The sequence below is a fragment of the Esox lucius genome, chromosome 7, assembly GCF_011004845.1.
Source record: "Esox lucius isolate fEsoLuc1 chromosome 7, fEsoLuc1.pri, whole genome shotgun sequence".
Classification (NCBI taxonomy): domain Eukaryota; kingdom Metazoa; phylum Chordata; class Actinopteri; order Esociformes; family Esocidae; genus Esox; species Esox lucius.
The window spans coordinates 18,931,534-18,949,779 of record NC_047575.1 but is presented as its reverse complement, the minus strand read 5'-3'; the positions used below and the strand labels follow the sequence as shown (position 1 = coordinate 18,949,779).

Genomic DNA, 18,246 nt, shown 5'->3' with positions numbered 1-18,246 from the left:
CACAGAACTACATAGACCCATGTCTACATTAACTTTGAACTCTGAATATGGACAACAAGGGATTGCGAGGAAGACGACAAATACGCATATTGTTTGTAGTTTACAGTTGATTTCTGGAGATCTTTTTGAAACAACCTACACCAAATGACAGAGGACTGAATGATAGTGGAATACATGAAAATGTAGTAATTATGCAGGAGTCAAGTGTTTTTGCTGAATCTGTTTACTGACAAAGAGGTCCTTGATTCATTGCTAGTTACAGACACTAAGAAAACCACAAGGTTGATATGCTAGATTTAGGTTTATTGGTTACAGCTGCTCTAATTATCTCTGGAGCTCTAACACATTTAATCTAACATTTATTTTGGGGGTTATCCCTAAAGTCTGTAAAACCGCTCATGTGCTCCCTTTGCATGACTATGCACTGTCTATAAATGTACCTTGCTAAAATCCTGGAGGCATTGGTAAATAAACAATTAATGCATTTCATTTATATACTGACAACTCAGTACTATGAATCACGGCTCCTTTTCTTGAACAAGCTGTTGCACACCTGTCTGATTTTCAGCTGTTACAAAAATGTATTATGGAATGTAGGTTGGTACTGAATGCAAATAAAAGTAAGTACATGCTATGATCTAGGTCACAGAACTTACCTTTGGAATAACCTAAAATGACTACCCTAAATGGTTCTTTCATAGACCGTGTTGCTTCTTACAAATACCATGGGGTATTTGTAAGACCTTCTCTAGATCCTTCATGTTTCAGGGCTGTGGCTGGGCAATACGGACTTTCAGCTCCCTCCAAATATCTTCTATTGGGTTCAGGTCTGGAGACTGGCTAGGCCACTCCAGGACCTTGAGATGCTTCTTTCATTTCCACTCCTTAGTTGCCCTGTCTGTGTGTTTCGGGTCATTGTCATGCTGGAAGACCCAGCCACGACCCATCTTCAATGCTCTTACTAAGGGAAGGAGGTTGTTGGCCAAGATCTCGTGATACATGGCCCCATCCATTTTCCCCTCAATACGGTGCAGTCGTCCTGTCCCCTTTGCAGAAAAGCATCCCCAAAGAATAATATTTCCACCTGCATGTTTCACGGTTGGGACGGTATTCTTGGGGTTGTAGTCATTCTTCTTCCTCCAAACACGATGAGTGGGGTTTAGACCAAAAAGCTCTATTTTTGTCTCATCAGACCACATGACCTTCTCCCATTCCTCCTCTGGATAATCCAGATGGTCATTTGCAAACTTCAGACGGGCCTGGACATGCGCTGGCTTGAGCAGGGGGACCTTGCGTGCGCTGCAGGATTTTAATCCATGACGGCGTAGTGTGTTACTAATGGTTTTCTTTGAGACTGTGGTCCCAGCTCTCTTCAGGTCATTGACCAGGTCCTGCCGTGTAGTTCTGAGCTGATCCCTCACCTTCCTCATGGTCATTGATGCCCCACGAGGTGAGATCTTGCATGGAGCCCCAGACCGAGGGAGATTGACCGTCATCTTGAACTTCTAATAATTGCGCCAACAGTTGTTGCCTTCTCACCAAGCTGCTTGCCTATTGTCCTGTAGCCCCTCCCAGCCTTGTGCTGGTCTACAATTCTATCCCTGATGTCCTTATACAGCTCTCTGGTCTTGGCCATTGTGGAGAGGTTGGAGTCTGTTTGATTGAGTGTGTGGACAGGTGTCTTTTATACAGGTAACAAGTTCAAACAGGTGCAGTTAATACAGTTAATGAGTGGAGAACAGGAGGGCTTCTTAAAGAAAAACTAACACGTCTGTGAGAGCCGGAATTCTTACTGGTTGGTGGGTGATCAAAAACTTGCAAAAAAAGCAAATTAATTATTTAAAAATCATACAATGTGATTTTCTGGATTTTTTATTCCGTCTCTCACAGTTGAAGTGTACCTATGATAAAAATGACAGACCTCTACATGCTTTTTAAGTAGGAAAACCTGCAAAATTGGCAGTGTATCAAATACTTGTTCTCCCCACTGTATTTGCATGCCTCAGGTTCTGTACTCAGTGGATGATACTCTACTGTATCATTTGGCCTTACATTTTATCACCGGTGTACATTTAGCTGATTTCTAAAAGGGCACGATATTGGTTGATGCTTTTATACAAGTCAAAGATGCAAGATTCCTTACTACCAAAAGGCAAAATATTTGGAAGAACAGCAGTTACCAAACACACTCCCTGTAAGACTTTTGTAAATTATATTTTGGTCAGTTGTGATTGTTTATTTTAATGTATGTTTTATTTCAATTTTGTATGTGTTTTTATTGTAATACAGGGCACAGCTGTAAAAGAGACCATTGTCTCAGTTGATTCCTCTGTGTAAATAAAGGTAAAAAAACAAATCACACAGTACTAATGCAAAAATGCACAAAGCATTGGGCATTATGATAAGCAACAATCACCCAAATAAAATGGGCATACCAGCTGATCCCATGCTTTTTACCATGTCAACTGGGCTATATACTAGACAACAGAGGGACACAGGAAAGGTTAATGGTCTTCCTTACTGAGTACTGTCTCAATGAATGTTAATTACAATGTTTAAAACAGTGTTTATTTGCAGACAGTTACAAAGCCAAATTCTGCTTTAATCATTGCTAGTCTCCCCTGGAAAAGTTATTGTAGACCACTTTTTAATTATTTACATCATACTGAACGTGATATGGATATAATTTGACAGAAAATCTAAATTTTATCAAACAAGCACTTTTATTACTATTCTCACACTATTTCTTTATGATTTTGTCACTAAAGAACATTAAGTCATTAAGATCTACTGGCCTTATTAATGTAGCCATGTACAAGAAAATAAATGTTCACTATTGAGTTATCATGTTGTTCTATAAATAAATAATTCAATAAATAATCACCACTAACTACACAACATTTCTTTGTTACACCAACCTAATTAGAAACAGCTAATCAAACAATACTTTAAATAGCATAACTTAATTGTGCTGCATAATATGATTCAAAATATAATACAATCATAATTTAGTTAAAATGTCAAATGTCTAGCTGGTCCATTTAACATAAAAATAGCCTACAATCTACCAATCTCCAAATATAAATATCCACAAAAAGGAGAAATTATCTTTATCTTTAAAATATCCTCAAAAAGGAGAAATTATCTTTTAAAATTCTTTATTAATTATTAATTATTATTTATTAATGATCTATTAATTACACTGAACAAAATTATATAATTTTTTTGCCCCCATTTATCATGAGCGGAACTCAAAGATCTAAGACTTTCTCTCTGTACACAAAAGCCCTATTTCTCTCAAATATTGTTCACAAATCTGTCTAAATCTGTGTTAGTGAGCACTTCTCCTTTGCTGAGATTATCCATCCACCTCACAGGTGTGGCATATCAAGATGCTGATTAGACAGCATGATTATTGCACAGGTGTGCCTTAGGCTGGCCACAATAAAATGCCACTCTAAAATGTGGGGGGTCCCCCAACAATGGGCCTCAGGTTACCACGACAAACAGCAGTCAGGTAGAGACCCCGATGAGGACGACAAGCATGCAGATGAGCTTCCCTGAGACGGTTTCTGACAGTTAGTGCAGAAATTCTTTGGTTATGCAAACTGATTGTTGCAGCAGCCGTCCGGGTGGCTGGTCTCAGACGATCTTGGAGGTGGAGATGCTGGATTTGGAGGTCCTGGGCTGGTGTGGTTACACGTGGTCTGTGGTTGTGAGGCCGGTTGGATGTACTGACAAATTGGAGACGGCTTATGGTAGAGAAATTAACATTAAATTCACGGGCAACAGCTCTGGTGGACATTCCTGCAGGATGCCAATTGCACACTCCCTCAAAACCTGCAACATCTGTGGCATTGTGCTGTGTGATGGAACTGCACATTTTAGAGTGCCATTTTATTGTGGCCAGCCTAAGGCACACCTGTGCAATAATCATGCTGTCTAATCAGCATCTTGATATGCCACACCTAAAAGGTGGTGGGATTATCTTGGCAAAGGAGAAGTGCTCACTTACACAGATTTGACAGATTTGTGAACAATATTTGTGTACATAGAGAACGTCTTAGATCTTTGAGTTCAGGTCATGATAAATGGGGGCAAAAACAAAAGAGTTGAGTTTATAATTTTGTTCAGTGTATATGCAATGAGGACTAACACATAACCCGACATCTGCGTTTTAGGGGGTGGTGATGGTTGCATTTAAGATCAAAACTGTGCTGGTTGGTTTAGTGCATATTGATGGTTTAATAAGAGATCAGCTAGTGTTAATGTAGTTGCCAATTTTCGCTTCTCTCCACATACATCCACGTTCAGGATTCGACATCACCAACAGCGAGACAGACTCTCCACTCATAACTAATATATGTGCACCAGGATAAGAAGCAAATGGCAGTCCATACAATTGTGTATATCATATTAAGGTACTGTGCCCGGAATTGTAGACGTCGCTTCAGCTGCAGCCTAATCAGGATCACAAAACCAAATACCATGTATAGTATGTTCTGACTATCACGATTAGCATGAATTACTATGCTGTGTCATTAATAATTTTGTTCTTCTCTTTGAACACATTTTCTATGCATATACTTTTTGCTATATCCAATCAGTATGGTTCAGTTAGTTGTTTGTTCATGTACGTTTAGTTTCTGTAATGTTCAATTACATTTGAATGTTGCAGTTATAACAAATAACATACCTCAATAGATATAATTATATATACACAACTATATCACTTTCTATAATAACTGAGACACTTATAATATTGCTACCATGTCAAGCCATTCAAATCCATTGACTGAACAAACTAGCTTCCTCTTGGTCTAGGACCATGATAGTTTTCAGGCACTTAATGGTTTTGTGTTTCCATAAAACAGACATTAAAATGGACCTGGATGCTTACTTTACATATGCAAGTTGAATACCAAAAGAGACCAGGGCCATAAATGTTATCTTTCTGTGGTTTTAACATTCCATCTGTCTGTCTCCGCATCCCAGGGGACTAGTACAGATGTTCCTGCCTGAATCAGATGATGTTTTATATCACCACCCTTCTATTCGTGCAGTCATTACACCATAACACTGAATATGTGCATCCATGGACACATAACACGAGCGAGCACAAACAAATAACCTGGCATGTTAATGTCATCAGAGGAATAGAGGTGATTCAATCTATTCATTTTTCAATGAAATACAGAATACTAATAATTATTTAACATTGCCTGAACCGTACATGGCAATGTATATTAAACCTGATATAATTGTCAATAACACTATAACTTTATTATATGACATACATAAAACAAACACAAATGTCTGAATTTGCATTTAGAAAGCCCAAGAAGCTGCTACCCCCCTCCATACTTTGCAAAACACTAGAAAAGGAGACACAGTACAGGCATGAGAGTGCTGTGTGTGTGTGTGTGTGTGTGTGTGTATGTGTGTTGTTTTGTGCTGTGTGTGACAATAGCCAGCCCCAGTTTTCCAGCATTACGCATTCTGTCGGAGGTCAATCCATTATCATTCCTGACATTTCAAACAGATAAGAACCCACCGCTGCCATTCTATTACCGAAATCATAATGGAATTTGGGGACATTGCAAATAGATGTTTGACTTTGGTGGATTAAGGCAGAAAGCTCCATAAGAAAATGTTATCAAAGGGCTGTTGACCAAACATGTGAAACTTGTGTTGTTATGTGTTTTTCAGGGCAGACCATAGCAATGAGCATTTGCTGTGGAAAGGAACATTATTAGCACTGGGACCAAGTCAGAGTTTATTCTCTCTCATACACCTAATCTCTTCCTCTTTCTCTTATAATGTTGATTTTCTATCATTGTTATTCAGGTTATCTATACAAAGAAATCTCCTAGACAGACTTAGTTCTAACAGGCAGCAAACAAAAGCTGATAATTATGCGTTGGAGAAAAAGATCTATCCAATAAGGCATGATGGTTTTTGGGATATGGCCAATCTTTTAAGTACTGTTATATATTGTGGTGCAAAAACATCACCAACATCATCTGCTTCATCACCATCACACCAACGGCCCCAATGAAGTCTGGAAAGTTCCATAGCCTTCCAGGGGCAGCTAGCAGGGCCAGCCCCGCCCCTGGCCAGCTGTATCTCATTGGGACCTCGTCAACAGAGAAATAAAGAGGCTCCCGGAGAGCAGGTAGGGGAAGAGCCAGAACCGAAGCCATGCTGCCCTCAAAGTTGTTTGTCCACAACAAGACAGGATCCCAGGATGGATTAAGACAGTTTGGGGAAGAATGATTGAAAGGCCAACGAGACAGTCACAGCATTGATTATTCCCTCACCTCCTCTCCTTCTACTTATCATGTGTTTTTCCCCTCCTGCCATTTCCCCAGGTGTCCTTTATGTTCCTGATTGTGCTTGTTGGTGTTTCCAACCTGGCAGTCATGAGTGCATCGCCTCACTGCTGAGTTTGACCAATCAGTGGACACCACTCCTAATGGCACCACCTGTTCCTTTTTCCATTACCCAATCGCATCACACATCCCTGGTTTAAAAACCCGGTCAGTTGGTTCTCCCAGAGAGACTCTTTTGGTAGCTTTGGTTGTCTGTGTTGTTTGTTCTCACTGTGCCTTTACACTACACTAATTTGCATGAGTTTTATGTTACGGGTCTCTGTACCATCCACCCTAGACTGCTAGAGCCACAGGGTTTCTCACATACAGCACAGGGATGCTACGGGTGTATGTTTTGTATTTTACACAATTATATAGTACATATAAACGGTAGACGATGTAACTACAGTGTGTACAAGTGTGCACTTTTTTTTGCTATAGCATACCAGTACGGGAGCTGTCCAAATTGCTACACAGGAACTTTTTTTAATATAGCAATGGAGAGTAAGCGTTCATGCCGTATATTGTGTTTCTTGCAACTGGTCTGTGAATCTTGTCAGCGAGTTAATTGACATCAGGTAGTACATTCAATGCACTGTCCCAAGTTGTAAGAAACTTGAATATCTCTAATTATGTCCCCACACACATCTCTTTCCAAAACCATGTGAATGAAAAGGCCAGTGATGCCTCCCCTCTCACCCTCCTCTCCAATTGGTCCCGAGACGCTGTATACTAGCATGCGTTTGCTAAGACCTTGCTGATAGCATGGTAAGTTACTCCTATTTTTTGTATTTGCTGGCCTAAGCTAACCAATAAAGTAATTGCCAGTCAAGTTTCAACCAAAACATATTAAAATGGTAGAATGAATGGACGACTTCAATACAAAAACTACACATCTCCTCTGAATAAGGTAATAATTAATTGTTTGCAGTCCACATCAAACAATATCTTGAAAAGCTGAGCTGTGATTCACTGTTGGATGAATGGGCTACAAAAGACAACCAGATATTTTGGTAATTTGAGGTGAGAAATAATAAGGACTGTGGCTTGGTCCTGGTCCAATGGACCAATTCATTAATAGACAGCTCCTGCACTTTTTCCAGTTTTAATTAAATCCCTAACCATAGTTACAAACAAGGAACCAGGCAAGCCTAGTTCAGCCAGCCCGCAATAGTAAGTGTAGCCATCTCGAGATTCAAACCCGGGTCACCCACCTGAAAGGCTGTGTCCTTAACCATTACACCACGAAGCTGTACATTTGCGAGTTGTCAGTATAGACGAGGCTATACTGAAACCCGGCATCTGTATATCCTGAACAAATCCTTGTGAATGACATTGATACAGTTAAACAGACTAACATTTCTTATTAAGTTTAACTCCACCACAAATAGCATCGATGTATGCTGTTTGCTACTGGCCATTTTAACAGCGTATTAGCCAGTAAAAATCTTTACTGGTATCTAAGAACTTACTGGAATAGTCATAAAAATAGAGCAATTGCTAGCGAGTCTGCCAAAGCTATTTCATTTCATGGAATAAGAATGTATTTTTTTCTTTCATGGCAAAACAACATAATTATTTTCTTTCAAACTTTTTCATCAAGTGAAAAGATGACAGAATCGTGGAATCTACCAGATATAATTAATAAATGTAATTGCTCTCAATAGATTCAAACTTAGGTCTTCCACATGAGAGGCACTGTCTTTAACCACTACGCCACGGCATTATACATTTCAGCAGTTGCTAGACTCCATCGAGGATTGTGTTACTGACTAATGTCTCTTATTAAGTTTACCTCCACCACAGTGTCTATGAACTGTATTGCTTTTGCCACTGGCTGTTTTAACAGCGTATTAGCCAGTAATAGGCTTACTAGTATACTGAATAAACATAAGAATTGAGCAATTTATAGCGAGACTGAAGATTACCTTTTCCATGCCAGAAACAGTTGCAATATAACCGTATACAGTTTCAGTTAAGGCTAACTATAACGTAACTACTGTATGTTAAGCCAGCAAATGTGTTTGTCTATCCTGACCCAAAACGCAGTCTGGCAAAAACATAGTATATTTTTAACATAATGCCCTACTTTTAAACAGAAAATTGTTTATTTAGGGCAAAATTATTGAAAAGCAGTGAAGTTCTCAGCCTCTTTGGGAACTCCTTCAATACTGTTGGAAAAGCATTCCAGGTGAAGCAGGTTTTGAGAACGCCAAGAGTGTGCAAAGCTGTCATTAAGGCAAAAAGTGGAATCTAAAATCCAAATGTATTTTTATTTGGATATCACTTTTTTTGGTTACTACATGACTTTTATAGCTCATGTTGTGGAAATTGCCAGAGAAAGAGATTAATCCAGAAATCAAGGAGTTGATTGTATACAGTTTATACGCAACTGCATGCATGTTATCCCTCTACCAATGTAGCTTGCCAAGTAAACAAGAGATGGTCAAAGATTTGGGTTTCATAGGCAAAGGATGGGTGATGCATCTGGGAGGGAAAAATGTCTGAAGACAACAGCTTGCCTGACTGAACACAACACAATAGGTTGGTCATCAATAGGATTTAGCACAATAGATTGATCCTCAATAGGATTTAACACAATCCCCCCCTTCGCATTCCTAAGTACCTTAAGGCTACTAAAATCTCCATCCACACTTATCTTATGCTCTTGTTCAGGTTGTGCCACAAGGCTGAGAGAAACATTTGCAGTTTAAAAGCTTATTTTCTGTTATTGTAATGTATATATTTTACCATAGGATGGTTGGGGTGGAGAGGTAGGAGGAGATGAACAATTAAGACTAGTCATATAATTATAGTTTAAAATCATAACGGTTGAAGTCACAAATTGCTGCTCTCAACATCGTCATTGGCAGCTCCCTATAATAATCTTTACATTCTAACTGGTGAATTTCAGAGTGGATGTGTGTCTCACAGATAGCAGGTGCCTCTCCGCCCAATATCTGCCTTTTACCAAGGAAAAACTCTAATGTGTGAGCTAACAAAGACGCTCATGAATGGCTAATTCATTAGCATAAACAGGAATTAAACAAAATGTCCCACTCGTGGTCTTTAACATTTCCAGATTTTTTTTTGATGAATTAAACAGCCTATATATTGTGCTGTAATATCCAACCAGATTTTTTCTGCCTTGCTTGGCAGAGAAATCCCTTGTACCAAATAAATCACATAAAGTAAACTGTATGGGCCGGTTTCACAGAGGCCTAGTCTATGACAAAAAAATCTAGTTCAATAGAAAACTCCATTGAGCTTGTATTTTTTGTATTAGACTAGGCTTAATCTGTGTCAGCAAAACTGGCCCTAAAACCACTTGGACAATTACACTTTTTGGGGGTTTGTATTACAGCACTTTGAAACGATACAATGATTGTGGGAATGAAAGAGAGATTCTCTATTTAGTCTTAATTCTGTGCTTTGCATATGGAGTCTATGGCAGGTGTCTTACAACATCAGGACCAAAGATATGTCTGTGCGTGTAGTGCTGGCCATCATAAGTGAGCTCAGTAAAAACCTGGTAGACCAAGTCAGACAATTTGGATGGAAGGAGGATCAATGTGCTAACCAAAATGAATAAAGGAAAACTAAACAACAGCTCTCAGACTGATCAGAAACATTCTCCAGGAGAAGACATCACCAGCTGAACAACAGTGACTGGACAGCAAGTTGCAAAAAAAATTGCCTTAAAAACACGTCCAGACAGGAAAAGCCATGTCTTGGTTTGATATTTTATTACAGAAACAATTAACAATAATACACATACAATGTCTTGGCATTAGGTTCTGTTCCTTTTGGGTAGCTCATCACATGATTACGTATACAAAACTACTAATACCAACATTAACAATGTAATATAACAGCAATACCGATGGCAATGAGTACACTGCTCCAATCCCCATGCAGAAGGAATCAGAATCAAACAGGGGGAGGCTGGGGTGGTGGGTGGGTTTAGCAACCGCATGCTAAGGCGCCCAGCAGAGCAGCACACAAAGGGAATACCCTGACTGACATAAATAGACCACCATATTAGATTAGAAAATCCTGAGACTCTGGTAGGAGCAATCCTGATGTTAGCTGATGAATCGCTGAGCCAATGCCCACTTGGTTTCCCTGGCTAATCTTGCTGCGCTAGTTTTGAAAAAAGGGTATTCTGGACAGATGTCAAAGATTCAAATGTACTAGATTTATGGCAAGAGGGAAGTATTGAAAATATGGATGTCCAGATCCGATCACCAGATCGGAAATCGGGCCCGATCACGTGGTTTCAGACTCGATCGGAATCGGACGTTACTTCCCGATCAGGACTCGGATATATACGTATATATATTCTCATTATTTAACACATCTGTAGTTATGCGGTGGCACAGAGTTAGACCCTTTTGACTCCACACAGAAACAGCAACGCGTGCGGGATTGTATCACTTTGTTGTAGAGACGCTATTGGCTAAATGCGGGCAAAGTAGAACACGGAAGCAGCTAGAAGCGGAAAGCGTGAGTATTTCTGCGGTCTGGAGGTTTACCTAGGAAACCCCGCCTAAGACGAGTCAGCTCACGCTGTAGGAGAGTTTGAAGAGGAGAGAAAAAATGCCCCGTGACCGCGCGAAGGCGCAGGACATCACAGTCAAGATAGCTCAAATGATCGCAATGAGTGACCTGCCATTCGCCTTTGTAGAGAACCCTGGATTTCTTATGCTTATGGAGCAAGTAGAACCTCGATTTTAAATGCCGTCTCACCACTATTTCACAGAGAAAGCTCTGCCAGCCCTTTATAAGAAGATTTCTGACAAACTACTTGTCCTGTTATCAGATGTACCCCATATTTCGTTCACCACAGACATCTGGAGTTCGTAAAGGTCCTGTTGTTGAATGTTTAAAATAAGGTGAATTAAATAAAAAATAAGGAACATCCTGGATCTGTTTTTTCGCTCTTTTTTTATTATTTTTTTATATATTATAGAAGTATCGGATCGGGACTCGGTATCGGTAGATAATCAAAATCAAATGACTCGGACTCGGACTTGAGGGCAAAAAAACCTGATCGGGACATCCCTAATTGAAAATGATAAAAAGTCAAAGTTCTATCATTTATAAATGGTCGAACCTATAGTGATGAGGATACCCTCAAATTTAAGGTGAAGGTCTGCATATTAACCTCGACAATATCATTTATAATCCAAAGTTCTGGAACGCAGACCAAAAGTGTATGAAAATGTATCATTGCCCTAACACTCCATATGCCATATCGCATAATCAATCGGACATCCCTATTAAACGTGTTTATCTTACATTTGTCTTTCTGTTATCTGCTATATTACAAAACCATATCTACTGTAGCACATACAAATGCTTCAGTTAGGGGAGGGGTAAAACATCTTGTCACACAGCTCGAGCTCTAACTCACTCTCCCTGAGGGAAAGTGCTAGGTATTGTAACAGTAAGTCCAACACTGATTGTCAGAGAGGTTTAGGCACAGTAATTTGCTGTTCCCTTTAAAACATGAGTTATGTTAAATCACTTTTATGTGTTTCAGAAGAAGATGTTTCCTCTTCCTGAGAAGAGAGTGTTGAATTTTAACCTCCTTAATTACACAAACAACAAGCAGCAAAATGAAAATCTCTTGTAGAGCCGGGGAGAGACAGATTTACTGGGAAGGGTCCTTTAAAAAAGACAGCCATTCCCCAGAGTGGTGCCTCCATTTACGATGTGACTGAGCCACATTATTGGACGCTCTTGCCGATGCCGATCTCTATAAGACTGGTGCTGTGTCTTTGAGTGGCACCAGCATCATCATCTGGCATTATGAGTAGGAGAGAGGAAGGCATAAATCCTGTCAACCAAGCTGAAGATAAACTACTGGCACAGATGAAACTACGAAGATAGTGATTCTGATGAAAACCCCACAACAAAAAGTATGCTTGATTATAACACTATAGACAATACCCTTTTTAGATGCATGTACTGTGGCGCCTTGAAAGGGCTATGTTTACAGAATGTTTGTGTTGGGCACACTAAGGAATATTTTATACTGACAACACCTTCTCTGGATGACTCAAAGATCCACTGGAGCTCCATTTCCTTGGTCTGTAAAGAAATGCTGTGGCAAAATCACTAGGCAACCAGAACTGTCAATCAAATATCTCAGCCTATTTAAGTTCAGACCACACTCTCATAAAAAAGTACATTGCCGTTTATTAATACCACAACTCACAGATTACTTTTCAGCATTTATACTTGTCAGAGAAACCAACATAGAACATTCTATGATGGAGCAGAATTCTACTGTTTGAAAAGGTACAGACGCATCTAATGAGGTATTTTATAAATTGTCTGAAATGTTCTCAGTTGCAATTGCATATTATTCTGTAGTTAATCATGATTAATTGCAATTTTAGATTTTGAAATCCATGTTAAGATAGCAAGCATGCTAGTTAGTGCTAGGTATGAACCAACATTGTCAGACAATCCAGTAGTGGTTGGAAGCTATGCTTAGCTTCAAACGGTTACACACTCATCTCAATAACAGAAAGTTCAGCTAAACTGTCATCCTGTCCTCTCACTTACCCAATGGTCCTTTGCCCAACCCGCCTTAGCGCTTTCCTTTACCCAAAAAGTTGTAGGAGGTTTCAAGGTCTGGTGTTGCAGTCTGGTGTATTATTGGTGTTGGTCCATAAAAGTACAGCTATTCTTATTCACTATCAATGCAACTGAATGGTTCACAAATGTTGGCGAAAGGTTCATTCTCCCCCTGAACTAAGTTTAAAAACTCAAAATCTCCCCTCAATTTCCTGAGTAAAGTAAGAAATTCAAAACAATGACCATTATTATTTGGTGGGGCTGTCACCTCTGGAGAGATCTATGAATATAAAGTTGGTGCAGCTCATAAAAGTAGGTCTTGGTGGTGTCAGATTGAGTTGAGAAAGCTTATGCATTTCATAATTACATTTTGAAAAGCACTGTGCAAGCCAGGGTGTCAGAAGATGTCAACCGTCTAGATTTAACTAGAGTCAAATTTAGACCTGCCATTTTAATGTTGTATGGAAGATCCACAAAAAGTGAATATACTACTGCTTATTGTGGTCAGTAAGCTGACATTCTAGTTTAAAATGCAAGTCCTGTTCTAAGAGCCATAAGAGGTCTGCTAACTTTCTGTTGTTCCACTTCAAACAATACATATGTTGAATCCCTTTGCATTGTTTATGAAGGAGATTTAGCTGCTTCTGAAATTCTTCAGGGTTGAATGTTAACCTTCCTAATTACACAAATAAGCAGCCAAATCAAACTCTCTCATAAAGGATAGCCACCTTCACTGGGGAGGGTCCATTTGAAAATACTGTCCATTCCCCGGAGTGATGCCTCCATTTGCAATGTGACTGAAGTCTTGTGCTTTCTTCCTAAAGCGAACCCTGTCTGATCATCACTAATTTATGTTCCTTTTGAGTCCTTTTCATATTTCATGGTTTGAGAGGGAGTAGAGCAGGAAAATAGATAGAGGTAGCTTTAAACTGAAGTGAGTAGCTCTTGGAAAAAAACAAGAGAGGAGAGAGAAGGCAGAAAGAGATGGTTGCCTAACAGTGGAAGGGGGGTAACCTGAGATTTACTGGGAAGGGTGTGTTTGGAGCGGTGGATGACAGATGAAAGAGAAGTAATAGGAATAAGTCCATGGCTGTCAGGAATTTGGGGATTGTGGGGGTTGGCAAGAGTTATCATCTAGGAGTAATGATGGTAGGTGGCAAGGGGGGATTTATGAGTGAAAAGACACAGGTAGGGAAGGCATTGTTAAAAAGCATATCCAGTGACAGATTGCAGATGGGGAGCATTCTGTGGAGAATGATATGGACAAGATTGTGAGTTCTAAGATACAGCCTGATATGTTGGTCTATATCTCTTCCTTTGTTTCTGGCTTTCAGCTGTTTCCAACTTTCTGTAAATAGCTGTTCAGAGTAGCTTTGGAGGGGGCATTTGGAGCAGTAAAAAGGTCAAGGAGCCAAAGATGATTTCAAGGTGAGATTAAAAAAATGACTGCCACTCAGCATGAATAAATCTGTATATGTATATATAGTACAAAAGTCTAAGAGAAAATTTATTCTCTGGACGGTAAGTGTTTCATAAAAAGACTACATAACATTTTAATATTTACAATAAACATGAATACAATAAAAAGTTACAAGAAATTATTATGTTTTTTTAAAGGGATACTGAGATTTTCTGACTGAAAGAAATGTAATAAAGACATTAGATGGAACTGGGCAATTTGAAGACACAAAGCTGTCATCATCTAATGAACAGTCCTTAAAGGTCACTTCCTTGAGGGACAAAAGGAAGTCCAGTGAAATGCCTACTCAGCATTTAGAAGAGTTAACTGGCACCAACGTACACAATTTGGCCGTGAGAACAATTCTAATTCTTAAGAAATTGCCTTGTTTTGCAACTAATAAACCATTCTTGCAATCTCTTTGGCACATTGCCTTTCTATAAGAGAGGTTTTGCATCTATAATAATTCCCTATTCATGTAAAAAATAAATATATATACAACATAATATGTGATATTATTTGGCTCTGTATTCAAGCACTTTATATTTCAAATCATACTGTGAGTGTAGGTTCAAAGTGTAGACAGTCAGCTTTAATTTCAGGGTATAATCTATTGATTAGTCATTACAGCACGCTTTGTACATTTTACCACTATTTTATGGTACCACAATTATTTGGACATCTGGCTTTGCTGTTGTTTCCTAATAAGCTAATCTTTTTGCGTCATTAGTGCATGAAAAAGAGAGTGGTCAATGGATAGCCTTGTTTCTACGCTTCGCATTTGGGGTATGATATCAGTGTCTGACAACATAGGAACAACACAAGGGTCAACGCAAGTCAAGCTGGCCATCATGAGGCAAGTTTGCATACATTGGCAGAAATAGTAAAATTTTGGCAATGATTTTTAAAATAAGATTGATCTTGCAAAAAAGCTTTTATTTAAGGATAGTGATCATATGAAGCAATTTATTATAACATAGTTGTTTGGCTCCTTTTTAAATCATAATGACAGAAATCACCCAAAAGTTTACATACCCTTGAATGTTTGGCCTTGGTACAGACACACAAGGTGACAGACATAAGTGAAAATGGCAAATAAAGGTGAATTTCCCACACCTGTGGCTTTTTAAATTGCAATTAGTGTCTGTGTATAAATAGTCAATGATTTTGTTAGTGGATGCACTGAGCAGGCTAGATACTGAGCAATGGGGAGCAGAAAAGAACTGTCAAAAGACCTGCGTAACAAGGTAATGGAACTTTATAAAGACGGAAAGGATATAAAAAGATATACCAATACCTTGCAAATGCCAGTCAGTACTGTTCAATCACTTACTAAGAAGTAGAAAATTCAGGGATCTCTTGATACCAAGCCAAGGTCAGGTAGACCAACAAAGATTTGGCCAAAACTGCCAGACGATTTGTTTGGGATGTAAAGAAAAACCCACAGGTAACATCAGGAGAAATACAGGCTCCTCTGGAAAAAGACTGGGTGGTTGTTTCAAGGAGCACAATACGATAATACTTAAATTAGCTACATGTTCGAGTTGCCAGAAAGAAGCCTTTAATGCGCTAATGCCACAAAAAAGGCCAGTCACAATATGCCCTACAACACCTTGACATGCCTCACAGCCTCTGGCACACTGTAATTTGGAGTGACGAGACCAAAATGTTGCTTTATGGTCACGACCATAAGCGCTATGTTTGAAGAGGGGTCAACAAGGCCTATAGTGAACAGAATACCATCCCCACTGTGAAGCATGGTGGTGGCTCACTGATGTTTTGGGGGTGTGTGAGCTTTAAAGACACGGGGAATCTTGTGAAAACTGATGGCATGTTGAATGCAGCATGTTCTCAGAAAATACTGGCAGACAATTTGCATTCTTCTGCACGAAAGCTGCGCATGGGATGCTCTTGGACTTTCCAGCATGACAATGACCCTAAGCACAAGGCCAAGTTGACCCTCCATTGGTTACAGCAGAAAAGGTGAAGGTTCTGAAGTGGCCATCACAGTCTCCTGACCTTAATATCCTCAATCACTCTGGGGAGATCTCAAACATGAGGTTCATGCAAGATGACCAAAGATTTTGCATGACCTGGAGGAATTTTGCCAAGACGAATGGGCAGCTATACCACCTGCAAGAATTCAGGGCCTCATAGACAACTATTACAAAAGACTGCACGCTGTCACTGATGCTAAAGGGGGCAATACACAGCATTAAGAACTAAGTGTATGCAGAATTTTTAACAGGGGTCAGTAAATTTTTTGTTTTATGATTGTGCCATTCTGTAATGACCTACAGTTGAATGTGAATCCCCTAAGAAATAACAGACATGTGCTTTGCCTGCTCACTCATGTTTTCTTTACAAATGATACATTTATTACCAATTCTACAGATACAACTGTATGTATGGATGTGTCCACCACTACTATTTAGCAGAGGCTGGACAGAAAGGTGGAAAAACACTTAGTTTTAAATGTCCGGTATTATAACCCTTTTATACGCCTCTGCAGACATTTCATCAGATGCTATAAGCATTCACTTAATCCAAATCAATATAAATAAGACTTCATTGGTACACACAAACAATCGCAAATAGCAACTGCCCAAAAATAGCAACAGCTGTGAATCCACATGATGTGGAAAACATGGCAGAACATTAAGCAGTGTTTTACTGCAAAGTTGTTGCTCATTTAATTCCAGCGCCAAGGGGGAGGTCTGCGACGAGGCATGCCACTTGTTATACCGCGGCAAATTGCAATGCCATGCAGCATGGACAAAAACATTAAATAAAAAATAAGAATGGCCACTAGGCCATTTTTGTCTACTATAGTCCTATTCATGGATTGCTATGTTGCTGTGTTTGATTCCATGTTGCTGTGTTGCTGTGCTTGATTAAAAGTTTTTTCTGAGAATGTATATTTAATTATATTTATTTACTTTGTCACCATTGGTAATCATGAATCTGATAGGGTGGCTATGACATATGGAGTTCCTCAGAGATCAATTCTCGTACCACTTCTGTTCAATCTCTATATGCTTCCTCTGGGCCAAATTCTACAGAACAACAACATTAACTGCCCTAGTTATGCCGATGATACTCAAATATATATGGATATCAAACCGTATAACAACAGCTCAACAGACTCACTGTGTCACTGAAAGAGCACATAAATACCTGGATGAACCAAAATTGTCTATAATTAAACCATTGTGTTTGGCAACAAAAATAATAGAACTAGTATTAGTAAAGAGCTGGATTCTCGGGCCCTAAAAACCAGGAACAAAATGCGTAATCTTGGTGTTCAGATAGACCTCACATTTAACAGTCATATCAAATCAGTCACCAAAACAGCATTCTATCATCTTAAAAATATAGCTCATTCAGAATGCTGCTGCTAGAATGTTAACCAGGACCAAGAGAACAGAGCACATCACTGCAGGTCTTAAATCTTTGCACTGGCATACAGTCAGTTACAGAATAGATTTTAAAGTGGTGCTTTTTCTTGGCAACAGATCATACAGGTCACACAAAATTTGGCTATTTAATATGCTATTAATTTATTGACTTATTCATTTTGCATATTTCCCACCCGACATTTTGGCGGTTGATATTTTAATCTGCGAGAATACACCTGATACCGGCAAACAGCCTTTACTGGCTAACGAAAACCCTGTTGCACAGTTTTCCTTAGCTGTAGGCCTAGTAATGAGGATTTGGAATAATTTAAGTGTTGTTTAATTTTCATTTAGTAGGGCCTAATAAACGAATGAAAATATAACTGCCTGTGTTCTTAGAAATAATACTTCTATGTAGGCTATTATTTTT

At 39.2% G+C, this 18,246-nt stretch overlaps 1 protein-coding gene across 1 annotated transcript in view; it reads right to left on the bottom strand.

Moving 5' to 3' along the window:
- Positions 1–18,246, bottom strand: part of tenm1 (teneurin transmembrane protein 1) — a 228,936-nt gene that overhangs the window by 128,734 nt on the left and 81,956 nt on the right.